Source organism: Microcaecilia unicolor, chromosome 5, assembly GCF_901765095.1.
Source record: "Microcaecilia unicolor chromosome 5, aMicUni1.1, whole genome shotgun sequence".
Lineage (NCBI taxonomy): Eukaryota > Metazoa > Chordata > Amphibia > Gymnophiona > Siphonopidae > Microcaecilia > Microcaecilia unicolor.
Genome location: NC_044035.1, coordinates 164,060,377 through 164,073,536, shown reverse-complemented (window position 1 = coordinate 164,073,536; position 13,160 = coordinate 164,060,377).

Genomic DNA, 13,160 nt, shown 5'->3' with positions numbered 1-13,160 from the left:
CGTAACATGATGTCTATTTTGATGGCCCTTTACTAGAAGAAAAAAATCTCAGGACCAATACAACACCTATAACCAGCCCCTCAAAATGAAACAATGAATATGATTTAGGACAAATTACTACTCTAACCAATGAAAGGTTATTCTGTTGTGAAAGTTCCTCTGTGTACATTTGTATGCTGCACAAGCTTGCATGTTTCTAAATATAACTTAGATAAAATAACAATGAACAACAACTTGGATACAGCAGCAACTGATAGCCTCCTTGCTTTGTTTTGGGTGTACCAATATGGCGGATCCTAGGAGATACCAACTTCAACTTTGTGACCTCATGTTGTCTATTGTTCTTTCTCCAAACTCCTTGTAATAACCACTGAGAGATGAAAGTTCCATGTCAAAAAGCAACATCAACCTTTTTGCCAAGCCCTGAGAAACAACAGAATTAGAGAATCAGAAATATGAGTAAACAAGCAGCCACAAGATGGCAGCAGTCTCTAGGTTAACCTCTGAAACATTTCTACATGCAGAACTTTTATTGTAATTGATCTACATATCAAGGCACCCTTTTACAAAGTCATGCTAAAAAGTGTCCTGTGCTATTTTTAACATGTGAGTTTCCCTGTGCACTAAGGCTATTGTAAAATGGCCACAATTTCTATTTTTCCATTCATGGCCATGCACTAATTTCCCAATTAGCGCATGGCCATTAGCGTGGCCACCTATTTACTAGGCAGTAAAGGTTCCCACGCTAAACCTGTGCTAATCGGCAACGAGTAGCAACTAAGAACATAAGAACATAAGCGTTTGCCATACTGGACAGACCGAAGGTCCATCAAGCCCAGTATCTTGTTTTCAACAGTGGCCAATCCAGGTCACAAGCACAGCCTGCTGTAGTGATTTTTAACCTGTTAGTGCTTACTGCAGCTTAGCAAAAGGGCCCCTTGGTGGTGTGAAATATTAATAGGAAAAACAAATGAATACGTACAAAACATAACAGAAATCCCAAATAGTCACCCTCAACATCAGATATGTAACTGTATAAGTATAGCGTTCGAAAGATCGCTGCTATAGTCTTGCTGTTTTGCACAGGCTCTTCACCATCTTAACAGCTGACTCAGGAATTGAGGTCTACTATCCTAAATCACTCAATAGAGCTACCCATAACATGCACAGTGCACTTAACACTTGATACTGGCTTCTGCCAGCATATCTGGGAATGATTCAATTTCTCAAAAGTCTAAATAATGATCAACCAGCAACAGAAACTCCTTTCCAGCATAATTGGATAAATTCATACTGACAATTTGCCTGGACCCTGAAGATAAGTTATGCAAAATCACAGTTTCCTTCTGCTGCACACATGTAAATCTGTGGCAGGTAGAACATGCTCACAGATTGTTTAATCTCACTTGCAGGTTTGGCCAGTATAGTGCATAGAGTACCTATAAGAAGCCTCACATTGAGCAGAAGATTTCAGTGTATTATCTACAACAACACCTAGATCTTTTTCTTGGTTGCTGATCCCCAAGGTGGACCCTAGCATTAGATAACTATGATTCGGATTATTCTTTCAAAAGTGCTTCACCTTGCATTTATCTACATTAAATTTCATCTGCCATTTGGATGCCCAGTCTTCCAATTTCCTAAGGTCTTCCTGCAATATTTTACAGTCCGCACGAGCTTTAACAACCTTGAATAGTTTTGTGTCATCTGAAAATGTAATCACCTCACTCATCGTTCTGATTTCCATAACATTTATAAATATGTTAACTAGCACTGGTCCCAGTACTGATCCCTACAGCGATCCACTGTTCACCCTCCTTGAAGAGGAGTAGCCTAGTGGTTAGTGCAGTGGACTTTGATCTTGGGGAACTGGGTTCAATTCCCACTGTAGCTTCTTGTGACTCTGGGCAAATCATTTAACCCTCCATTGCCCCAGGTACAAAATAAGTACCTGTATATATGTAAACCACTTTGAATGTAATTGCAAAATACCATAGAAAGGTAGTATATCAAGTCCAATTTCCCTTTATGCTGATTTTATGCCTGAATGACCAATATTTTCTTCAGATTTCAGGAATATCCTCTTTCTGCTTCAGCCATCCATTCAGGACTACAAACCAGTTCTTCTGAGGTTTCATGAAGGATATCTGATACAGCCAGCAATCTGAGACACTCAGATAGTTTATTTGAATAATTTGGCAGCATGTTCCTACTGTTTCTGAGATATCTTGAATGAGCCAGAGTATGCAGTGGACTGTAGATTGTGTTCCATGGTAGCTCTGCAAAGGGATCACTGATAAACATCCAAATCACACTGAGATTATAAATGTAGCAGTGCAACCCAATGCTTTTGTAGTCACTTGGGTTTGTACAAGTGAGTGCTACCATTAGTTTAGGCACTGGCGTAGCCAGAAGGCAATTTTTGAGTGGGTGGGCCAAAAGCTTGGATGGGTGGGCACTAGATTGCCAACTTTTTGAAAGAGAAATATTGGCCACCTGATGCATCCATGCTCTATCCCTACCCAACCCCATACTCCACCTGTACCCCATTCCCAATAACCTCAATGAGGATAGCAGTGCAAGCCTCAGTGACTGCAGACCAATAGAGGGCTAGGGGAAGCACAATAGACCGCACTCTTCAGCCCCCGTTGAGCCACAGTTCCCCAACACACATATGGTATTGAAACCAAATACATTCTGCATCCACAGAACCTCCTAGCCCTCCACCAACAATGGATACAGAGCAGAGCTAGAACATTTCCCCATAAAGCTCATCATACAAAGACATTTTTTATTTCTAGTATAATCTTAATAATATCATAAAGTAATATTTAAAAAAAACTATAAATAAATGCATTTTCTTTTCTACTGACCACAATACAAAGACATCTACTATGCACATTTCTCAAAACTAACATATTTCAATTAATACATTCAAAATAAAGGGGTCCTCTTACTAAGCTGCGGTAAGCACTAATGCACGCTTACCGCAGGTTAAAAAGCACTACCGTGGAGCGTGCTTAGGCATCCTGAGGTAGTCTTGGGATCAGTGCGCACAACCCACATGCTAAAAACTAAAGTAGAATTTAACTTTTAGCACTGGAGCAGGTCTGGGAGGGGCTAGAGTAGGCGTGCTGTGTGCTAATTGGTTAGGGGCCCTTTTACAAAGGCACATAAGGGCCTACACACGTGAAGCATGCGTCAAATCAACATTATCGTCTGGCTAACATGTGCCCCTGGCGGTAATTCTGAGTTTGACATGCGCTGAAAACCCACAGTCGAAAATAATTTTCTATTTTCTATTACAGGGGCGTTCTGGCAGTAATCGGCAGTTGGCAGGCACTGGACAGTTACCGCGCTTGTAATGCGTGAGCCCTTACCGCTAAGTCAATGGGTAACGTTAAGGGCTCAGGCCATAAATAGAAATGCTCTGGTTTTAATTGTGCCGCTTGTCCATTTCCCTGCCCCCCCCCAAAAAAAATCCCTTTTTTCCAGACGTGGTGGAGAAATGGTCCAGCGCATCCAAAACATGAACCCACACTACCACAGGCCACCTTTTGGCATGCCTTGTAAAAAGGCCCCTTAGTGCAGCTACATGACTGCAAACTAACTGATTAGCGCATGGTTAGTGCGTGAGCCCTTATCATCTACTAAATAGGCTAATGGGAAAATTAGTGTGTGGCTACTAATAGGAAAAATAGAAAATAGGGCCATTTTATCGCTATGCTAAAAGTGGCCTCGGTGCACAGGAAAGACCTGCTCTGGGGATAGCACAGGCCACTTTTTAGCACGGTTTGGTAAAAGGGCCCAAAAATGCTTTATTCTACCTTTGTTATCTGGTCAATTTTTTTCCATCATGTTGGTTCCAGTTTCGCTTTTCTGCTTTCCTGTCTGTCCTGTGCTAAATCTCCTTCAAGTGGCTCCTGTCCATTTGTCTTCTGTCTTGTTCCATTCCCTCACTGCACCTGCTTCTTACATTGATCTTTCCATTTGACCTATTTCCTCTTTTTTTTTTCTTTTCTGTCTCTCTGTTCACTCAAATTTCATTCTCTTTCTCGCCCTTCTCTCTCTCTCTTTTTTTTTTTACTTTTCAACTACCTATCAAATTTTCATCTTCTTCTCTCACCCACTAGTATTTCCATTCCCCATCTCACTCCTTTCCCAGCCTTCTATTCCCTTCCATCTTCAATTGACTCCTCATTACCATATTCTACCCCCTGTAATCACTATCCTCCTCTCATTCATTTCCACTCCGGCATCTCTTACATGATTCCATCATTTCCAGTATCCCCTTCCCTCCACCCTTTTAACCCAACATGTGCTCCCTCTTTCTCTCCTCCTCACCCTCATAGCCTGACATCTTCCTGTTCCTTCCATTCCACTCTCCCCCACCCCTCATCTTCTTGTCCCTTCTCTCTTCCCTCCTGTGCCCTCCTCTGTGGTCCAGCATTTCTGTTCCTCTCTCTTCTCTCCCTCCAATTGTCCAGCATATTTTCCTCAATCCCTTCTGCTCCTGGAGCCATCTCCTTCTTTTCCCCCTCCCTCTTCCTCTCCTCCATATCCATACCCAACATCTATTCCTCATCACCTTCCCTCCCCCCTCTCTCTCTCTCCTTCTTGAGCCCTGGGTCCAACATCTCATGCTTACCACCCCCCCCCCCATGTAGAATCTTTCCACCCTTCCCTCCCCTCCATTGCCGTGTCCAACATTTTTCTCTCTCTCATCCCTCTTCCCAGGGCAACATTTCTCCCTCCCACCCCTCCACCCCCATGTCCAACATTTCTCCCTCTCTCGTCCCTCTACCCCAGATCCAACATTTCTCCCCTCCCCTGTGCAGCATCTCTCCCTCCCCTTTACCCCACCCCATGTCCAAATATTCTCCCTCTCTCTTCCCCATCCCTGTCCAGCATCTCTCCCTTTCCTCCCCCATGTCCAACAATTATCCCTCTCTCTTCCCTCCTCCAGGTGCAGCATCTCTCTTTCCCTCCCTCCCCTCCACCCCACCCCCATGTCCAACAATTCTCCCTCTCTCTCCCCCTTCCCTTCCCCTCCTCCATTTCTCTGGAACATCCCCAGTCTGGATCTCCCCCCCCCCTCTCATCTACCCCAATATGCATCTCTTTTCAAGGGGTCACTGGCAGCACCAGCAATTCCTGTATGCTGCCTATGGTTGAACCGGAAGCCTTCCCTCTGCCAAGTTCCACCAGGTGGAAACAGGAAGCTGTGTCAGATGGGACAGGAGATAGCAGACAGAAAGCTAAAAACCATCCTTGAAGTGTCATTCCTGCCCTAAACAGTGCATCAACATTAGCATGTTCTAACTGGTTAGTGCAGGAATACCATGTGAGCCCTTACTGTCTACAAAATGAGTGGCAGTAAGTGATTGAAAGTTATCGAGCATTATAAATTGAGTGCCTGGTCAATTTTCTGAAGCTTTTTCCTTCCTTTTACTTATAACCATTGCTAGATTTTTTTAAGTGGGTAATTTTAATTTGATTTCAAGTTTGTGTGAGCCTAACTCACCTCTTTTTGTATTGGTTATTAACATTAGTACATGGTCATTAAAACAAAAAATAGGAAATTGCCCATTTTACAGCTGTGATAAAAAAGGCCTTAGCACACAAAATGAACCTGCATAACGGCGTACTAAGGCCACTTCCTACCACAGCTTTGTAAAAGGACCCCTTAGACTAGTAACAACTCTTGCCCCCTCAGTTTGGGATTCACCCATGTTTGTGGTGATTATTATAACCCTACCCACCTTCACCCGCAAACCACAAAATGGAAACTACACTCAAAAAGTCTAATACGGAGCCAAATATCAAAGAAAATTGACCCCTAGAACCAAATACAACCTCATTCACTCATAAAAGCCTCATGAAGAGGCTCACAACAGGGCAGATGAGCCTATTTGGCATACTCCTTTGGCGCAATGCCTCAGGAGCTGCTGCAATCTTATATTGCAGCAGAAGATGTCATCTATATGTGCTCAGGGCACCAAGTCCTTCCTCCTTCACTCTGGGAAAATGCCCTGAGTTGGATCATACAGTTCCCACCAGGAGTATGCTGAAAAGGCTCTTGAAGAACAGATGGTAAATCCCTAGGTGAGTGTCAGATAATCATAAGGCGGTAAAGTCACCTCAGGAGCAACCATGATCTTATACTGCTTGTCAGAGTTTGGGATTTCTCCAGTCTAATTTTTAACATCCCATCAAGGGTAATTTTATAAGAAGTCACTTATGCACTGATGATCAAAAGTCAACGCGAGTGCGCAAGCCCATTAGCGCCATTTTTGCGCATGCTTTTAACAATGTGGGATGATCAACATGGTTACCACCATAAACTGCAAGCGCGCCAGGCACTTGCGCACATGGCATTTAAATGTAGTCAATCTCATGTAAATAAGGTCATTTCGCGTTCCTCCTGAATGATCGAAAACTAGCGCCTCATGAACAGAGGTGTTGAACAGCACTATGCTGAAAAACAGCGCCACAGAATAACGCCAGATCCTAGCTGGCGTTCTTGTGGCTCAGGTCCCATCAGAGCTAAAAAAAAAAAAAAAAGTTAATTTCCTCTTCCTTCCTTCACGTGAGCCGGAAGTGCAAAGCTGGAAGACAAATTATAGCTAACGAGCAGCACTTCAGGGTGCAGAGGGTGCTCATTAGCCTGCTGCAAAGGGCCATACAGGGAGGAGAACAAGGCCTCCCTTGAGAGACTTTGTTAAAAAAAACAAAACAAATTGTACATTGTTCTATTTTTTGTTTTGTTAAGTATATGTTTCATACCATAGCGCCCCACACCACAAAGTTGTGTAAATAAGAGATTTGTTGTCACCAGACCCTTACATCACCCCAAAACTTTACACCACCCCCTAGAAAACAACAAAAAACCCTGGAGGAAGTGAGAAAACCCAAACAGTTACCAGCAAAGGCGAACAAGGTACAAACAATACAATGCAAAGCCACCTCGATCAACAGGGAACCAATGTTTTATGGCATCATGTGGTTGAACCCACTTTACGACAGGATGCACTTTACGACAAAACGACAAGTAGCCATATGCACATGTGTGCTGTTCGTAGCCTAGCGTGTCTGATTAGTGCGCATGCGTCCTGGCTACTTAGCTTCATTTAACTACGCTGTCTACAGGGGTTAGTGCCGCTACACCGCTGCATATATCTGCTTATATTAACTTCTGATCATGCCATAGCGCTACATTGTGCTACTACAGCATTGGAAGAGCGGTATTTCCAGAGCGCTATCTAAAATAGCGCCGGGGCTTGATCATCTACCTGTTAGGCAGGGCAGGCACATAGGTGTGTATATGGTGCCTCACTGGCACCACCATTTCAAAATGATTGGGAGTGCCAAACACAATACAAATTAGCCCTACCTAGACACAATGATGAAGTTTGCTCAATAAGGGGGTGCTCTGAAACCACTGTCACTCATACAACAGGGACCTGTTTATGTTTATTAAAACTTGATATACTGCTTGACTTTGGTAGAACACAGCAGTTTCTATTTAAAATATACCATATCTAAGAAAAAAGGAACTCCATACATTTCTGATAGAAAAGCTTAAAATAGACATCCAAGAATCAGTCATATCAGATCATAAACTGTAAATTGCAGTTCCACTGTATCCTTCCTTCACCATCTAGATAAATACCAAAGGTTTATCGAAAAAAGAAAAATAACAACGAAATCTTAAATTTGTTTAGATTTACTTTGGCGTGAATATATTCCACAATGACAGCAGTAGCCAAAAAAAGAAAGCTTTAGTCCACATTGATTCCCATTTGCCTCTAGTCAAGCGAGGTATGACCATTCTCTGATCCCGTAAGGATCTCAGAACCCTAGAGGGTGCGTATGGAATAACCAATAAGTACAGGTAGGAAGGTTACTGCTCATAATATGCTTTGTGTGCCATTGTCAACAGTTTAAAATGTATTCTAAAAGATATGGGTATCCAATGATATTTTAAAAACAAAGGAGTAATATGTTCCTGTGTTGTTCCTATTTGAAAAAGGCAACATATACATCTATTTGATAAAATATTCACATTTATTAGGCGGGGCTGAGGGTGACCGCTGAGGCTGTACAAACAGATCATTTTTATGGGTGACTGTGGTTACTATGTATGTACTTTGCCTTTTCTGTTCCCCTATACATTCACACAAAGGATTACTGGTGGGATTAAATACCACTCTCTCACTCACCTCCAGGTCTATATGGACCCAAGCAGTTTTCCAATACAGGCAGGAAAACAAAGGAGTCTATTAACAATTTAAATTATTTTAAAAATATCCATTTACTGGGCACCTTTGAAATGGAAAAAGATACAGTCCATAAGAAAAATGTGTCCAGATTGAGATTGCTCTCTGTTTGGGTATTCTTGTTCTGTCTTCCAAGCAAATCTCCTCTTGCAGATTTCTTGTTGTAGAGGGTGTTATGCCCTTCTCTCTCTTTTTTGTACTCACAGCTTTTTGAACAGATTCAAGTAGCTCTCAGAAGCTCCTTTTCCATACAGCTGAGACCCCTGTCATCTCTCCTTCTAAGTGCAGTTACGTAACATCTATACAGAATAATCCCTTGCTCTCTCCATTAGGGACACGTTCACTTCCCCATCCAAGTCGCACCAGTACCCTCTGAGCAAGGGCAGCAGAATTCACCAGGGCTTTAGTCCTACCCATTTCTTCCATATTGGGTCATTCAGCTGCACTCTCACTCTCATCGTTTCCAGCTCCTTTCTGGGACTGGAACTCTGGCAGTCTTACTCTTCATCTCTGTGGGATCTATTTATTTAACTTCTTACATACCGCCAGGGCCCAGATGCCATTATAGAATAAGCTCTCACCACGTGGCATCAGGGCACCTAAGTGAAGGTACACACATAGAATTGCACCCTGGGGGTTAAGTTGTAGTGGGCTAAGTTCCCCAAACTCCTCAATCCTTTCTTTCTTGAGAGGAAAACCTCACCACGAGGTTTCTTCCTCCCCCCCCCCCCAACTGCTGTGGAGTAGGACAATGAGCCCCTTCCAAGATTCTATTTTATACTTCTTCCAATTCTGAGACACATCTTTTGCTGGGATCGATCAAAACAGAAAGCACAATTTCTGGTGGACTCTAGTTGAGCAAACTTAGGGTCAGGTAAAACAAGTTGGTGATCATTGAGAGAAGCAGGAGAATAAGGAATGGTAAGTGTATGGAAGCCCCACCCTGTGTGCAAAAGAGGCATGTAAAATTAGGCTACCTACTTTACCTGAGAATACATTGCTTCGATAGCTTTTGGGCTTGCAGGTGATATTCGGGAATAACGTCATCAGTGGTGAGCATTTTATGGCTGAATATTAAGTGATATAAATAGTACTTAAGTGGTACTTAAGTGATATAAATAAATAAATATACATTAATGCTACAATGTCATTAAGCTTCAAGAAGACTGGGATGCCAAACATAGGCAGGGGAGATTTTGGAAGCTGCCTTTCAAACCTTAGTAGCTGTGGGGATTATCAGCTATTATCTATTAATTTGACCTAAAAAAGGACTCGAGTTATAGCATATTTCTTGTTGCTGTAAGAAGTCAAGCTGAAGATGACTAGGCTTGTGAATAGGAAAGGGTTAAGAAGTCAGGTAGAAGACATATGGGAAAAGGAGGTTGTTGGGGGCTATAAAATACTGGAATTTCAATATATATCTGGAACCAGTGGAGAGATGTGACCTGCTCAAAAGCCTGGATGGAACACTTTGGTCTTGATGTGTCACTATGTTACCATGGACTACATTAGAATATTAACAAATGGAGAATATCAATGTTGAGACACCTTAAAGCTAAGCAGTGAGAACTACCCAGGTGAGGCACTCCAGCTTTAGACCCACCCGTGTGTCAGTGCAATAGTGCTGATGTTGCCACTGAGAGCATCTGACATCAATGTGTGCTTCCCACAAAACCTTGTGAACAGTACAAGTACTGGGAAAATCAGTGTTGAGGGACCTTGAGGCTAAGCAGTGAGAACTTCCTGGGTGAGGAGTTCCAGCCATTAGATCCACCTGTGTGCCAGAGTGACAGTGCCAACATTGCTATTCACGTCATCTAACATCATCAGTGTACACTTCCTGTTTTTATAAATCTTTGTGACCAGTGCGGCACACCCCTTGGAGCACAGAGGGATATCAGCAGCGAGAGAAGGCAATTGTGGCTTGTTTCGTGCAGGGACGTAGCCACACAGCAGATTTTGGGTGGGCCTAGGCAAGAAGTGGGTGGGCACCAAACGTTCTCCCTGTCCCACCAAAAAAATATCTCAGCTGGTGGGAAAATGCTTCTCTCCACTTTGGCAGTCTGCAGCAGGCATGTGCTGAAAACTGAGCATGCACAGGTACCAGAATCGTGGAGAGCAGCGTTTTTGTTACCATCAGGGGGAAGTTTTCAGCTGGCGGAGCTTGGGATTCCCACTAGCTACTGCTAAACATGTGCTACTGTTGGGTGGGCCTGAACCCTAACTGGGTGGGCCCCGGCCCACCTAGGCCCACCTTTAGCTACGCCACTGGTTTGGTGTTTCGAAGTAATGGTGCAGTGTCCAGGGAAGCAGGAGCAAAAACAAAGACATTGAAACTGGTCTGGGCATTTATACCAATACAATTTCCCTCTGAGAGGTGTCGCCTCCTACCACTCATCATGGCAAAAAGAGTCAATCCCTTGTTCCAGAAGCAGTGGGGGTATGTAAGAGTCAATGTACAGTGTTCTTAGTAGAGCCATAAGAGGCCTCTGTGCTCCTGAATGGAACAGAACCCCGGGATCTCTACACTTGTATTTAGTATTTGCATGTAGTGAAAACTACATGCATTTAGCATTTAGAGTTAGGGAGTGTTGTGCTGCCCAGAGCTGTGGAAAATGTGGTAATTAGTAAAATCTTTAAACCTCAATTGCTCTATAACTATCCATTTCCACAATCCCTTTTTGGGTAGGAACTTAAGAACTCAGCCAGAGACCCATCCTTGTAGGTACATGCATAAGCACTACAATGTTTTCTGACATTATTGTGCATAACAGAAAATACTAAGATATCCTTTTACTAAGCTACAGTAAGCATTACCACCAGGGGCAGACTGACCATACAGGCATCTGGGCAGTGCCCGAGGGCCCAGGGGTTCTGGGGAACCCAGTGCATCTCTCCTCCCTGCCCTCCCCAAGCCTCAGTGGGTCATCCCTGGGCCTTCTTTGAAGAGCCCTGATGGTCTAGTGGCCTCTTCGGGGCAGTAAAGCCCACTCTTTCTTCAAAATGGCTGCCACAGGAAGCCTCGGCAGCCATTAAAAAGAAGCAGCAGCGGGCAGGAAAGAGTAGGGTTCTTTTCTACCCCCGAAGAGGCTATTAGACCACTAGGGCTCTTCAAGGAAGGCCCAGGCAGCTGTAGTTTCAGGGGTGGGGGGATGCTGGAAACAAAGGTGGGGGCAGCGGCGGCAAGGGCCGCTCCAATGAGTTTTTCTGCCCAGGGGCCCAGATCACTGCCAATCTACCCCTGGCTATCGCATGCTTACTGTGGCTTAAAATGGTTTACCGTGGGACATGCGCAGGCATCCTGCAGTAATCTCCCAATCTGCGTGCACAAATCACAAGCTAAAATTTTTTTTTAGCATGGAGTGGGCGTCTGTGTTAATCAATTAGTGTATCTACATTTACAACATGATCCCTTATCACCTACAAAATAGATGTGGTAATATTTTTTAATGGCAAAATGCTAATGGCAACATTAGCACATGGCCATTAATTAAAACAATTGAAAAATCAGCCATTTTACTGCTGCAGTAAAAATAACTTTAGTGTATGGGAAAAATCCATGTAAAGGAGCACTATGGCCACTTCTTACCGCAGCTTATTAAAAGGACCCATAAATAAATTGCTCTCCCGCACTGCTAATCCCATGGTAAGCAATACCCCAGAGTTCCCAGGCACATTTTTATTAGGTATTCTTCAAGCAATTTGCATTTTTCCAAACTATCCCACCTCCTTTTGCAAAGCCATGCTAGCAGCTGCCGGTGCAGTAATGCCAACACAGCCCATTCAAAGTGAATGGGCTGTGTCAGCATTACAGTGTGGCTTTGTAAAAGAGGGGTATGAGAGTTGTTTTAACAAGTGTACTTTATAAAAAATTTCACTCATTTCAGTTATGCATTTTAAAAGGCTTCCATGTAGTTTGTACCCATTTCTGCAGGCAACAAAGAATACCGCAAAGAATACTGCAACTGTGTTAGAAAATCCACAAAAATGTCTGTTTCTGCCAAGGCTAATGCACACAATGAAACCCACTTGGCTATATTTGAGGAGGACAATTTTCAGACAAGCTATTTTATCTGGATAAAAGCCTTGAAAACTGCTCCCTTAGCATCTTATGCCCCTGCTACAGTAAGTCTCCCTGCTCCTGCTGCCTTCTTGTCTTGAATTCAACTGGAACACCTAGAGCCCACTTTAGGGAGTGTAATCAAGGCAGCTCTTTTTAAGCTAAAGAAAGCAAATTCCAATTTGAGACCTGCCCTGGGCCTCAGCATATCTCTAACAGCAGCCCTGGAAATACCCCTGTAGACATTATTTAATTTATGTTTCTGCTGCACAGAGTAGGATTAAGGCACAGGCAAACTAGCTTATGCCTAGGGCACAACCACCTAGAAAAAGCTTTCTGAAATGTGTAGTTTCAATGGTTTCCAAGACGATATCTAGTCTGGTAAAAATCAGATGCTGGCAGAAAGGCGAGGAAAGGGAATGGCTAAGAACAGTCATCTCTGTCCATAGTTGGCAAGAATTGGTGAGCCTTTATTTCTTAATTGCTGCTTCTTCCTCTGCCATAAAACTCATTTATATTACTAGGGGGAAGTGGAATACTCTTGGTTCCCTAGGGCCCACTAAAGAATTAATCCTGCCCTACTCTACTACCACTACCTTACTTTTAAACCGTCACATTACTCAAAGAGCAAGAACCTTATCTAAAAAAGAAACATGAATGGTAGCATGGAATGTTGCTACTAATTGGGTTTCTGCCAGGTACTTGTGGCCTGGATTGGCCACTGTTGGAAGCAGGATACCGGTTTAGATGGACCATTGGTCTGAACCTGTATGACTTATGTGAGTGACTTATGGCCCTCGTGTTTATTTGTGGGGGGGGGG